This window comes from Lepeophtheirus salmonis, chromosome 14, assembly GCF_016086655.4.
Source record: "Lepeophtheirus salmonis chromosome 14, UVic_Lsal_1.4, whole genome shotgun sequence".
Lineage (NCBI taxonomy): Eukaryota > Metazoa > Arthropoda > Copepoda > Siphonostomatoida > Caligidae > Lepeophtheirus > Lepeophtheirus salmonis.
In genome coordinates, this window is record NC_052144.2 from 11,288,946 (window position 1) to 11,295,657 (window position 6,712).

The window sequence follows — 6,712 nt, forward strand, 5'->3', positions numbered from 1 at the left end:
AAACCATCAAAATTATTATCATAAAATGTAAAATGGAAATGTTTGAAAAATAAATTAATTTTAATATGTTCAAAGAAAAAATATTTATTTAACGTTTTTTGAAGTCATATTTTTCATAACAATGTAAGGGAAAAATAGGAATTTAAACATAAGATTCATTTTCAGATCTTTATTGGCAAAATGTTAAAAAGTAAATTGGAAAAAAGGTTTACAAGAAAAGTATACGGTACAGTTTTATTTATAATTTCAAAACATTAATCAACATTACTTATTGTATGTAAGACAAAGTCAATGATGTGGAAGTCTCAATGTTTTCAAGTTCTAGTCCGTATCAAACCTTTAAGGCAAAATTTCAATTCAAATGTCTAATTCATATAGACATTCAACATAATTAATATCAAGCCACAAATAACATTCATAATTATACAACCAAAACGATCAATATTTATTTTTCTAAAAAAATGTTATTTAAATTACTAAAAAAAATTCCTTCATTTTGAGAAATTTTTGCAAATCAATTAAATTACAAATTCCCAATATTCAGGGTCAACAACTACAATTCTTCAATATTGGAAACATGTGGGTCTTTAGAAATTTGAATTACTTAATTGCATGTCTTTCAAGTCACCAAATAAATGATACTAAATTATATATATTGGCTATCAACAAACATTTTATTTTATTTGCTTACTCTCGTCGACTTGATTATTAAAAGTGTATTCAAATGAAAGCACACACCATATTACTTAATACCCAGACGGATCACTACCAAACTTACAATTTTATTTGTTAGTCATTGCTGATATTAAACTTTGGATTTCGCTTTAAGATTTTTTATCTACGATTACAAATAGCGGAGCTTATGGAAGGGAGGCATAGAGTAAATCCCCGTCTCCAAAATGATCACCTGGTTCATTAGTGTGATTATTTTATATATTTAAGTGATATAAATATCTATCTTCCCCGCTGACTTTTACTTAATTATCCTGTTTTTACGATGGAAACTCACTTAACTCTTTTATATTTTTTTTGATATAAAAAATAAGCTATATATATTAGCAATTGCATGCCATTGGAAAGTAATATTCATTTCACATATCGTTCAGTTTATTGTATCTCGCCATTTTTCTCCCAATATGAATAGAAAATAATACACAAAATCAGTTTGTGGTTAGTCAATTCTCATTCAATAATTGTTGGAAATTATTCACAACTAACCAAAGCTACTTCAAAATCAACCCATCAACATTCAAAATACTGGTTAGATAAAAGAAGCAGAAAAATCGACAGTTAACAACTAAATAAAGTCTTTTTACTTAAAAACCCCTTTTATTTAGTCCCAATTATTTTTTTATATTTCATTCAATACGAGTATGTGCCTAATATTCAAAAGATTTATGTTTACTTTAATGATATTTCAAGATGAATATACAAAAATGGAAATTATATATAATTAAGGCAGAACTTTGCTTCTTTTCCACAGTGATATGGTAAGATAAATATATGATATGAATTATTAATATAAAATTTATTAAAAACTATGGAATTTACAACCCGGATGCAGAAACTAATTATTTGTTGATCAGAAACCTGTTGCACTACATTTAGGGTATGAAACCAATACAAATCGTTGGCTTTAAGTGAATGTTAAAGTTATGTTTTATGTAATATGTTGTAAATAAAGTTTTATATTTATGTGGTATATTTTTCTATAAAATAATGTACATACTAACTAAATATGTCAAAGAAATATTAGGGCGTTTATTCATACATGAATGCTTTTAAAAAAAATATTAAGAACGGGTCAATTCCTTGAAATGTATTTAATATTTCATTTTTTATTGGCGTACAAAGGATATTATTCCATATAATTACACGCAGAATTGTAAATCTTCAGCATTTTATTGTAGTTTGTAGTCTGATGAGTGTTTTTTATCTACCAAAGCTGTTATTGTTACTATTTCATTTTTGAGGGGCTACCATTTAATTATGAAATATAACCAATATTGTTTGCTCGTATGAATGAAAGAGAGAAACATTCAAATTTTGTTAGGGAGGTATAATTGTAATGTTGGACTTTATATATTATTTTAAATATTCACAGTTTTAAATTTTAATATTTTTATTTTTTGTGAAAGAATTAAGATTTTTTTGTTATATTATTATTTCTAAAGGGATAACTCTAATGTAAATAAATGTTACTGATCCTCTAAACATATTTATTTTTATTGTTTTGGTTAAGTAAAGCCCGTTTTCTTCAAAGTAAGAAGATATAATTGATTTGGATACATATTTGTTATTAAATTATTGCATTCAATCAAAAAATAGTTAATAAACATATTGAGATATGTTCATTTTGTATTTTAGTAAAAAGAAAAAAATGTAAAAAATACTAGTATTATTAATTTGTGATAATTATATAATTTTTTTTAAGGGATTTCCTTTCTAAAAAAAGATCACTCCATGAAAATTAAATTATGTAGCCTAACTTCCATTTAATAATGTATTTAATAGTTGTTCATCAATTTGCTTATATTTAATTTTGTAGGTTAAGTGGCCAATGTAAATATTTCATGGGGAAATAGGCTATATATTTCTAAAATCATTCAAACATAATTTTATCTTAAATTTTGTTAAATATTCTTTTGTATAATCATTTATTTTATTCCAAATAATACAGCTGATTTTGTTTGTTGGTCGTAATAGAGAAACTAGAAGGAAAACAACTTGTGGTATCAACATTCTTGGATAATGAACCGAAGAAAAAAGAGATTATAAGTGCCAACCTCAGTACAGAGGAACGTATGGCAAGGCAGAACAAATATAGAGTGAGCCTCAACAAGAAGTTAAGATTAGGGACAATTGCCTATGTTTTAAAGTGAAGCTTCTCGAACAAACCTAACAATTGACAATTGCCTACGTTTTAAAGTGGCAGCTTCTCGAACAAACCTAACAATGTTCATCAGAGCCCAAGCACGCAAGTTCAAAGCTCCTGAAAAGTCTTTAACAAATATTATTCTCCAAGAATATTGATATATATCATCCTTGGGTCTTAATACTTAGTGGGGTTCCCAATGAGAAAAGAGGGGAGCAATGTCAATGCCACTCCTAATCCGAATTTGATTCACGGAAAGCCAATCATCGAGGAGGATTGAGTTGCGTATTCTGACTGCTTGTTGTAGTTTCAAGATCGTTTCCAGGCTGTATGTGTCGCTAATGGATAATATATGAAATATTAAAAAAAAGAGATTAATCATGCAATTCATTTTTTTTTGCAAATTTATCAAAATTTAAAACTGGTTAATATTTTGTATCGTCATTTAATTCATCAAATTTGATCGTCCAACCTGTATATTTATATGTATCTTAACATAGAGAGAAAAAACTTTTAATGAACTTTAGAGTCTTTTTTTATTATTGATTATATCAAACGTAGGGCAATACATTCACCTTTTGACAAAATAATTACTAATGTAATTTTTCGACATAACGTCAAGTGTTAATCCATTATCTTCATCCTTTATGTTCCAAAACCTTGATCCCAGTCATTTCATATTCCTTCAAAATTCTTTATCATATGTATCATAATCAATATCTGATACTGCGTCTCTATATTAGTAAGGAACTGGTGCACACTCTAGTAAGAAGTTATGTTATAGTCCCCTATTAATCCATCTTCTTCCTTTGATTTTACAGTATTAAACTATTTTGTAGGGATGTTGAGTGTGGTCCAACGATTTATATTATAAAAATGTATATATATATTTTTGTAACAAACTCTCCATTAAACTCAAACAATAAATGAATTTATAAAATTTCTTTAAATTCTGAAATAATTTTTTTATACATAAAATTTTGTATCCCAAATTGGTAATTTATTTTATCAATTTTTTTCAGAGTCTGAAGGAGTTCAGCAATTTTCATAATATGAGCAGGAACGTATTTTTAGGGATCTATTCAGTTCGTAGCATATATTTATGTATATATGTAGAGATGAAATATTTGGAAATTATGAATAAATAATTTGTTCATAGAGTTACAAAATGAACCCTGATCATCTATATATTTATAAAATACAGTTTGTGTGTATCCTCAATGGGTGTCCACAGGAGAATGGTCAGGCTAAGATGAGGATCCTAATTTATAAGGGAGTTTATTCTATATCCAAAATGCAAAATTGGTTCAAACAACTACACAAAAAAGTACGTTGTCTAAATTTATTAAAAATCCAAAAAGTTATGAGTAAATTTATCTGGTAAAATTGCATTCCTCAGTTTTATTTCAGTTGAAAAAAAAATTGATTTTCATTGAAATATTGATGTTTAACGGGTATATTTGTCCTTTTCTGAATAATTTTTTAATTTATTTTTTCATTCGTCAATTTTCAATTTATTTTTTCATTCGTCAATTTACAATTTTTAAGAAGAAGTTCTACAAAACGATGCGTTTTGGACATAAAAAAATTTATTTGAATTTATTTAAAAATAAAATTTGAAATTCCAGTATAGTTTTTTCAATTTCCGAAACATTCACATACTTGTTAAAATACACAAATTATATAACTATAACTTTTTTGTTTTTGCAACTATGAAAATATTGGCAGATTTGTATTTCTCTTTACCTTATCAATAAATACTATATGGTACTACTTTTTTTTGCAAACTAGTGACATACAATTTTTTTGCAGTTTTCTTTGGAAATTTATATTTGGCAAATTTTTGACAAAAATAAAAGATGAACTTTTCATCTAGACAAATTTTTTCATGCATATATGTTTTGATGTTATTTGAAGTGTATAACACAAGTTTTTTTATAAATTAATAATAATACATTTACATATATATATATATATACGTATATGGTGCTCCACCTCCTCCAGTCCCTGTTTATGAGGCCCCACCTAGTTATGGAGCTCCACCACCACCTCCCCCAACACCTGTCGAACCTGCTCCACCCTCATATGGACCACCCTCATATGGTGCTCCACCTCCAGCCGCTGAGCCAATTCCTCCTTATGCTTTCAACTATGCTGTTCTTGATACTGAGTCTGAAGTGACTTCAGTGCTGAAGAAGAATCTAAGGATGGAGCCGTCTCTGGTCAATACAAGGTCTTACGTGCTGATGGTAAAATCATGACTGTGACTTACTCTGTCGAAGGAGAAAGTGGATTTGTTGCTGATATTGTCACTGAAGATGCACCTGTTGCTCCTGCTGCTCCAGCCTATGGTGCTCCACCAGCTCCTCTACCTCAATATCTTCCTTCTTATGCTTAAAAACCATCAAAATTATTATCATGAAATGTAAAGTGGAAATGTTTGAAAAATAAATTAATTTATACAAATATCTGTAATACTTCAAGCGTGAAATAAAATATTTTACGCATATAAACTGGATTGCATTTATAACTGAAATGAAAGTATCTACCAACAAAATATCCATTCTATGCCTACAAATCTTGTATATGATGTTCAGAGCGTAAAAATGAACCGGATTTGACCCAAAAAAAATTGATCCATGTGGTCGAATTTTACAAAAAGAGCTGGCTAAAAATAACTATTGAAAAAAAAATGTAATTTATCTTCTCAGAAATGTTATACTTGATTTGCAATTTTGAAATTGCAAAATTAGAAAAAAATATATTTATAGGTTGAAGGGGAAAATATAAAATCTAATTTTATTAAACACTGAGTAGTTTGATGATTTTATATGATATAACCCAATACATATATTTAATATTTTGCATACATATTTTGAATTAATTCAGTTATACTAAATAATGCCAATAATAATCAATAATGTAATTTGTTTGGTTTTCAATAACTTTGAGCAATGGAACTATGACGGATTTATTTTCACATCAGCCACAAATCCACTCTCTCCTTGTACTGAATAAACCACAGTTAATGTTCTACCATCAGCAAGTAAAACCGAGTAAGATCCCGATACTCCATTTTCATTGGATTGTTCTTGAGCGCTGTATCGTGACTTCTCATTCCCAATATCATATTTGAAATGGTAGAGTGGAGACTCAGTCGATGATAAACTCCCAGCGTCGAAGGACTCCATCACATTATTTTGATCCAGTAATGATTCTGTACTATGATCTAAAGTTGACATGATATCATCCACAGAAATTCCAAATAGTTCTGATGTTGGTGGAGGGGTAGCGTATAAAGGTATGTCGTCATCGAAATGTCGGACCACTGACAAGGATTGATCAAAGTCGAAATGAAAAAGGTTTTTATTATTTGTATTAATATTTAAGACCTTGGATGACCTTGAACTTTCCTGTGGCTCCAGGGAAACATCATAGTCTAGAATATTGGGTATGAAATAAACACTTTTTCCATTTGCTGAAGAAACAATCCATGAAGCATATAGAAATATAATATAAAACATAACTGATTTTCTTTGCTGATGGTTAGAACATAACTGATTGCGTTGCTTCAAGTTTTACAACATTTATAGTATATTTTAATGAAACGGGTTTCATATATAAATATCTTTTTTCGGTCTTCTTCATTAATAAGGTTTAAGCCTTAATACTCACAAAAAGTAATATTTTAGACTCAACTACTTTATTTTATTAATAGATAAGTTGTTGAAAAACTAACGTTTTTACGGATTTTATTGGATTGTTTGGAAATATTAGTAAATACTTTAATAGGTACACACATTGTGTTTCAAATAAGTATATATAAATAAAAATAAA

General features: G+C 28.1%; 1 non-coding gene and 1 pseudogene across 1 annotated transcript; one reads left to right on the forward strand and one right to left on the reverse strand.

The window, feature by feature from the left end:
• The first annotated feature begins 4,857 nt into the window (after nt 1-4,857).
• On the forward strand, nt 4,858-5,388 carry LOC121129026 (cuticle protein 19-like; annotated as a pseudogene).
• A 259-nt stretch (nt 5,389-5,647) lies between these two features.
• Nucleotides 5,648-6,426, reverse strand: LOC121129027 (uncharacterized). The gene is made up of 2 exons (XR_011783631.1): nt 6,278-6,426; nt 5,648-6,203 (listed from the first exon to the last, which is right to left on the reverse strand). It is a non-coding gene; the product is annotated as an uncharacterized protein (transcript).
• Nucleotides 6,427-6,712: the final 286 nt, after the last annotated feature.